General features: G+C 36.5%; 1 long non-coding RNA gene across 1 annotated transcript; it reads right to left on the reverse strand.

Moving 5' to 3' along the window:
* Positions 1 to 2,788: 2,788 nt before the first annotated feature.
* LOC135737350 (uncharacterized) lies at positions 2,789 to 7,995 on the reverse strand. Its single transcript, XR_010528438.2, has 5 exons — positions 7,946 to 7,995; positions 7,825 to 7,868; positions 7,678 to 7,729; positions 3,381 to 3,475; positions 2,789 to 3,082 (listed from the first exon to the last, which is right to left on the reverse strand). It is a non-coding gene; the product is annotated as an uncharacterized lncRNA (long non-coding RNA).
* Positions 7,996 to 8,300: the final 305 nt, after the last annotated feature.

Raw genomic sequence — 8,300 nt, forward strand, 5'->3', positions numbered from 1 at the left:
TTGTCCTGTAGCATTTACATATTAGCCTATTTCAAAAATACAGTATTGCAGACATAACTGTAAAATTTGCATTTAGCATGCTCCCACAATTCATTGCAAACTACAGTATAGGGAGAGAGAAAGAGAGAGAGAGAGAGAGAGAGAGAGAGAGAGAGAGAGAGAGAGAGAGAGAAACAGGTCTTAAGACAAATTTTATACAGGATCCACAACAACCATTATTAAAAACTAAGCTTTTGTACACACTCACAGTCAGTCTCACACCCCATCTCCATTCAAAACAAAGCATCACTATCTGTGTATTTGTAATATGTAAACTAAATGGACACAGATTCTATTAAAGACTTAGACCTAGTCCACACGGACCGGAGTATTTTTATAACCGTGTTATTTTTTTATGTGGTTCGGCCGTTTGTCCACGCAAAAACGCAGTATCAGTGCACTGAAACCAAACATTTTTGAAAATCCCTGCCAAGGTGAGGATTTTAAGAAAACGCTGGTTGCAGTGTTGTCGTGCGACGTCAGAGTGTGCGCCGTTATCTGCTGTATTTGACGTCAGAGGTTATATTGTCGCCTGCTGGTGTGGCATGCTCTTGACAGTGCTTGATAGCGTGTTTTTGCTTTTTCATGTGGACAGAGATTTCTTTTAAACTGAGCATGTGTGGACAGGATTTGTTTGGAGGAAAAACTCAGGTTATAGAAATACCCATGTCCGTGTGGACTAGGCCTTATTTTCCTGCCTTTTTACACTGGTGGGATTTCAAAATGGCAAACTTAGGCCTTGTCCACACGGACACGGGTATTTTTATAACCGTGACCTTTTTTTTGCCGTTCATCCACACAGACATGCAGTATCACGTCACTAAGGTTATGTTTACACGTGGGCGGCTATTTTCATAAACGGACATTTCAACCTCTCCGGTTTCCAAAATAATATCGTGCACACATGTCAGTTTTCAGAAAAGTGTTTATTTACACGTACCCGTGCATATATGCCGTCAAGAAAAGCTCAAGCCCACGTAAGCCAATCACCGGCAGCGCTGGTGGTGACGCAAACTGGTTCATGTTGGAGGGAGGAGTTGTTGCCGTATGTGATCGATGACGTCAAAGTACCGCGAGAGCGAGTTGAGGAATCACTAGTCTAATTTCAAATCGCTCTGGCGGTACCTTGACATCATCCGTCTGATCGGTTCTTGCAGCGCCACATGAAGTCAAACACGCGTAAAATTGCTGACCTCCGAGCACTCGTCTCTGCTCGACATAATGGAGCAGCTGTATTTGCAAAAACAAACACACAAAACGAGTTTGCATGAACATAAATGTGATCTTGGAAGTGTTCAGAGTAGCAGTCACATGTAAACATAGGTCAAACTTTTGTCATAAAAAATGACAAGAATCATTGGTGTTGTTGCCATGAACTTCTATATTTATATCCTAATATAAACTAAGGTATTGTTATATGAAAACCCCAATTTTGTGATCAACTTTCAAGTATTACAAATAAAGGAAAGTCTTGGACATTCAAAAAACATATGAAAAACATCATGAGCATTACAGGACAGAACAATCTTATTAAACTTTGATATCTATTTGAGGCTGTAGCACAACTCTACACTGAAGATCTCCACATCGCTTGGAGATAGAATGTTTACACAATACTCTCCATGATGGATGCACTTCTTCGCAAATAGAGATTTTATCCCTTCATTTAGTATCTGTTGCCTTGCAAATGTCCAACATGCACAGATTTAACACACATATAAACGTTTTTCTTTGCCACATTATGAACAACCAAATCCCTTTCAACAATGCAGTCTGGTTTATATTACATCTCCTCCATCTTTAGGGGTCACCTTCAGCTCAGGCAAGTTCTGAGGTGTAAAATCATCTACCAGGGCTGAGTTTATTCATGACATTAATGCATGGGGCAAAGCATCCCTAATACACTTAATTACCTGCCCACAGTTCTCAGAGATTTTAATTTAACCTGTGCAGCAAGTGTGTAATCATAATCATAAACACACAATAATCATAAAGCACAAGTAATTTTTACTGTTTACCACACTCTTGTTATTTTTCAGGCTGTTTAACTAGTGACTAAGGAAAAGTCTCATACATAAAATTATCTTGTATGAAAATGATTTGTCCATGTTGAAAAATAGGGTGGATGATGTAATGAAGAATAGGCCCATACAGAAATGTAATATATGTCAATATATGTAAATTACATATATAATATCAGTGCCCGTGTATGTCTGCTGCATATATGAAAGTATATGCAAAATTCACATATGTAACATACATAGACATATATGAAAAATATATTTCAAAATATAGCAAAAATGGCCGTTTTCATGTAAGTGCCATATATTTTCCCATATATGGACATACATGTGAAATATATGCAAGACACATATATGTATACATGCATATATGTACTTATTTCCATAGTACATACTTTCACTTATATTAGGGATACAAATATGCTTCTTATATGATGCCACCATGTACTTTCACTTATATTAGGGATACAAATATGCTTCTTATATGATGCCACCATGTACTTTCACTTATATTAGGGATACAAATATGATTCTAATATGATGACACCATGTACTTTCACTTATATTAGGGATACAAATATGATTCTAATATGATGACACCATGTACTTTCACTTATATTAGTGGCACAACTATGTTTTTTATACAGCCTGCACATATATGTGTACTCATTCTACAGAACACACAATTCCAAGTCTTTTCAAATACAAACTTTACTTTCAGCACAGACTTGACAAGTACAAACAAGTACAAACTTTTCAAGTAAAAACTTTAAATTCATTTACCATCAACTTCAGACTTTATTTTCTTTTTAAAGCCTTTTCAAAGCACTCCCTTTTTTCCCTCAGTATTACATTTTCAAACTTTTAGGGACATTTAAAACATTCCCAAACTCACTCGCTGAGGAAAAACTCATTTTTAGTTAACATTTTTCCTGGACATTGTCAGTCTTAGCTCTGCCATCTTCCCATTCAGGTCTGTTCCAATCTGGCCAGCCGAAACGAGTGCTTTGACATAACTGCATCTGAGAAGGTACATTTTAAAGAAAAAGTTTTAGGTATAAAGTAGACAAAACACTGGTGGATAAACTTATCACAAAGATAAAAAATTATTTATTGCCGTTTCTTCTAGTGCAAGTCAGTAAAATTAAGTGACAAAGTATGTGAATAGGCAACGTAAGGCCACACTTAGTGCAAGCATGGCGGCCAGTTTTGCACCAATTTAATTTGCAGACGAGATAGGGTCATAGTGCCAAACACCACCCTCCATCACCTCTCATCGAAACTTTTTTTTTTACGCAGAATGTGAATTTGAACACATACATTGAAAATTCTTGAATGCAGCCCCATCTGTAGCCCCATGAATGATTGTCCATTTGTTGGCAGATATCTCCACGGGTGTGGTTCGAAAGCAGGCACTAAGCCAAAAGGGGTGACAGTAGCACAACAGTTAAGGAACCTGGCTAGTATGCTAGCCTAGAATTTGTTTGAATCCTGGTCACCACCGTTGTGCCCTTGAGCAAGGCACTTAACCCCAAGTTGAACTTTGTAAATGTACAAACAGTTTAATAAGAAGTAGGGCTGTCACTTTTTATTTGATATTCGAATATGCATTCAAACATGAGGTGAAATATCCACTATAAATAAACCATCCGGTTTTTAAAATGCCATGTGTAGCACATTTTTTTACAGTTTAACACCTCGTAATAGGGAGGAAGCTGAGAGTGAGACCGACGGCAATTGTGCGCAAGACAGGGAAGACGTGGCTCCGGCTTCTGCAGACTTTTTTTTGCTTTTTCTGTGGAAATTTTTTGGATAATTCTGCGGAATGATTTTAAATATAAAAAAAAATGTATAATAGAATTTAAGCCGTAAATATTACAAAATTGCATCAAAAATAATTACTTTTTAAAGGCTTACAATGAAAATAATAACACCAAACCAAACAAGTGCTCTGAATTAAATTGGACCAACACGAACCAGATAGATAGAATTATAATTTGTATATAAAATTACATATATTATTGTTTTTAGTGTTATAGCAGAATAAAAAGCTTGTGTTAAACATTTGATTCTTACGGAGAAAATGTACTCTCAAACTGGCGTAATAATCAATGATGTAACATGGCTGCAGCAGGCGTAGTTATATTACACACTGCCCGAAAATAGTCCCCTTGGTTACATTCAATGGCAGGGGACTATTTTCGGGCAGTGTGTAATATCATTGCACCTCCTGCAGCCATGCTAAATCAGCAAAGTCACTGATTATTATGCCAGAATGAGAGTATAGGTCTAACCATATTTGCCTAGAAAATAGCAACTTTTAATTTCCGTCGGTCTAAGTACACAATGTAATTACAGAGTCAAGTTTTAAATAGGAAAAATATTGAAACTCTTTGGTTATTTCTTAGCACGATGCTAATGGTCTGATCAGATTCAATGGATTGGATTGAATCAAATATTTAACTCTAGGGGAGCTGGAAAATTAGCATATTTTCAAAAAAAGTGAAATGTCCCTTTAATACATTTTCGTTATGAAATAAGCATGTATGAAGAATGTAAACCAAGGCTTTGAACCGGTTCAAGGAACGAAAACCAGAAACTTTTGATGTTTTGCAAGGAACAGAAACGAAACCAGAAACTTTCCAAAAATACATGTTCCGGAACAGAACCGTTAATTGAAAATAATGGTAGCCGGTTAATAACGTTATTTTTTCAGTTCTTTGACAAGATTTCTGTGCAATTTGACTCTGTGAAGTTCACTTCCGGTCGTCATTGACCCAGAGAAATGAGAAGCTTGCCACCAGCAGATAGCCTACTCAAGCCCAAGTCTCTAATGCTCAATCATAAGAGGTAAATATTGTAGGCTACCAAGTATCTCAAGATGTTTTTTTTTTTTTAATACTTATTAGTGGTGTAACGGATCGCAGTTGGTCAGTGATCTGTACAGATCACAACCCACAGTTCGGCTCGCATGCGATTTGCGGATTAATATGCTAATTTAAATATGGTGAAAGTTGATCATTTGCACGTGTTTCAAAGGCTTACAAATGTTAACACTTAAGTGATTTTAAACAATTTAACCACAAAAAGGCACTAAAATAAAAAAAATTCTGTACACACAGACGCACATGCATTTGAATGTGTCCGGCCCAACTCCAATTAGGGCTGTCACTTTTTATTCGATATTCGAATATGCATTCGATTTTTACAATGCAATGTAAACTTTATATTAAACAACAACAGCATTTGTCTTGTAAACGGATTTGAAATGATCATGTGCTGACTGTCGCACGTCACATAGACAACAGAGTCAAATGAGATCTGCTTAACTTAGCGGTACGTTTAATTTTTTCTCAAATATCAAAGGGTTTGTGCACTCTATCATTAAAACCGATCAAGCAAACAGCACGCGCAGGGTTAATGTACTTGTCAATGACGGCTCACAAACGTGTGGAATAGGCTATGTATGTGTGCTTGTTGTCAAAGATATTACTTCTCACAAACACGCTCAAGCGCGGGATATGTTTGCTTGTCAAGCGCATTACATCCGCTGAGTTTTCCGCCGAAATCTGTGGGCGCGAAATCCGTTTGGGCTTCCTGCTGTTTAAGTTATTGTCTGTACCTGTTCTGAATAGTTTTTTTTTCATATAAGTTGTTATTTATAAGTTGATAACCTTCTGTTTCAAAAGTAAAAAAAAGTAATTCAGACAGTCCTGTTTATGACTGTCACTGTTAATACATTTGATGAATCTCCATTATGGTGGGGGTTTTTTTATGCGCGCGGGGGGCACCTAGATATTCGAATATATTCGGATACTTTGCATGATATTAGATATCCGTATGAATTTGATTTTTCTCAAAAGTGACAGCCCTAACTCCAATCAAATATGATTATCCCTATGCCCTTCAAAGATCAGAACTCTTGATGTATAAAATACATTTGGCGAATAAAGCACTGAAAAACATCTTAATTTTCACTTTATGTGGAGCGACTGTTTATGCAGCATCTTCTTCCCGAAGCGCCGTTTGGAATCAGTCTGTGTGTGTGCGCGTGTGTTTAAGTGCACTTAACAAATGTAGGCATGTCAGTTATGCCGCTTACATAATTTAGCCTTTTTAATGTTCGATGACAAGATAGAGACTTAACTTATAAGTCTACATAATTTTTCTTAAGTTTAATGTCCTAATGACCAGCCTACTTATTTTTATGTCCCACAGCTGACATGGAACGTTATTAACCGGTTCGGGATTTTTATTTTTTTGTTCTAACCGGTTCAGGAACGTCAGCTTTAGCATTGAACCAAAAACCGGAAACGTTAAAATACTGTTTCTGTTCGGAATGAACCAATTGGGGAAAAAATCAGGTTCAAAGCCCTGATGTAAACTTTATATTAAACAACAACAGCATTTGTCTTGTAAACTGATTTAAAATGATCACGTGCTGACTGTCGCATGTCACATAGACGACAGAGTGAAGTAAGATCTGCTTAACTCAGCGGTAAGTTTTATTTCTCAAATATCAATGGTTTGTGTGCTCTATCATTAAAAACAGTCAAGCAAACAGCACGGGCAGGGTTAATGTATATGAACGCGCGCATACATAGGGTATGTATGTGTTAGGGCTGGGCAAAAAAATGGATATTTCGATTAATAGTTTTTTTTTACGTGGTCGATTCAGAATCGATTCTCAAAGAGCAGAATCGATTTTTTTTTTCATATATTTTTCTGCAATCCTTGAATGTAAGATTAACGTTCAACGATAAAATTACTAGTCTTCTTCACTAGATGTCACCCTCTTTTTTGCCTTGCGTGATGTTACCAAGGAGCCTGTCATTCTTTCATTCAGTGCTTAAAATGGCAGTTTTAGGTGCTTCATCGACGTTGATGCCACCTTCACATAAAAAGTAAGAGGTATGGAAGCATTTTAGTTTTCGCAAGCAAGACAACAACGATAGTGTTGTGGCTTTTAATTTCTTTTTATTAATTACCCACTTGTAAACTTATGTTCACTGTTGTTTTTTATTAATATAGTATTTGTATTAAATCTATATTCATTGAGTTGAATTGAGAATCGAGTATAAAAACAGACCCGAGAACTGGAATCGAAAATTGAATCGAGAATCGAATCGATTTGATAGCTTGTGAATCGAAATTGAATCGATCTGGAACATCTGAATCGATACCCAGCCCTAGTATGTGTGCTTATTGTCAGTGAAGATTACTTTTCAGAAACACGCTCAAGCGCGGGATATGTGTGCTTGATTCTTCTCAAAAGTGACAGCCCTAATAAGAAGATCCTTTATAAAGACAGTATATTATGCGTATACAGACAGGAGCCATCTTAGAAAACAGTCTCGATAAGTCGAGCAATGAATGTTGGGCTATATACATTTGACACCCCTATAATCGCTCCCACTCTGAAGTGTTGCTAAACTCAATGGAAAAGCTAACCAAGCCAAAGTAAAGTGAGCTGACTCAACCTTACCTGTAGGGTACTATGCAATGGAAAAGTGCCATTAGGGTGCAAAACCCCTTTATCCATAAAACAGGGTTAAAATGATGTGCTGTCTCTGATATTGTATATAACTACAATATAAAAAAGTAAGATTTACATTACCATAACATCTTCACTCTGAAGAGTCGCTCAGCTTCTTCTAACTCAGGCAAGTCTTTTAGAGAGAGTGATAGAGGTAATGTGATTAGTAGCTACTGAATACACTACAGTTTATACATTTAGTACATTACTTAATTACTTGCCATTTACCTTTCATTCTGTACCTTGACTGGATAATCCATCCATTCGCTGACCTTTAATAAAAAATACAAAGATAAACTTAATAATTAACACCTGTCACCGGTATCAACTGGCAGAAATTCACTCTTACCATACAGCATGTGAAAGAACTCAGAAAATCACTCTGATGGGCCTACAAAAAGATAAATAATAAAAGGGAAAAACACTGTGATTAGGCAAGGATTAAGCAAAACATTAGTTGTAATTTTGGTGAGGTAGTATTGACTCCAGCCATGTAAAGCTATAAGTGCTTTGCCTGCTTGCAATGTCTGCTTAAACACAAACATAACCCTCTCACTAAAATAAAAGTATAACTCTTACATAAAGATAAATATAAGGGATGTCAAAATGCATTAGATATGAACATTTTAAATATATTAATAAAGCACACCACCTGTTGCCAGAAAGCTGCTTATATATATATAATTTACATGCAGATGTAACCG

This window comes from Paramisgurnus dabryanus, chromosome 17, assembly GCF_030506205.2.
Source record: "Paramisgurnus dabryanus chromosome 17, PD_genome_1.1, whole genome shotgun sequence".
In the NCBI taxonomy this organism is placed as follows: domain Eukaryota; kingdom Metazoa; phylum Chordata; class Actinopteri; order Cypriniformes; family Cobitidae; genus Paramisgurnus; species Paramisgurnus dabryanus.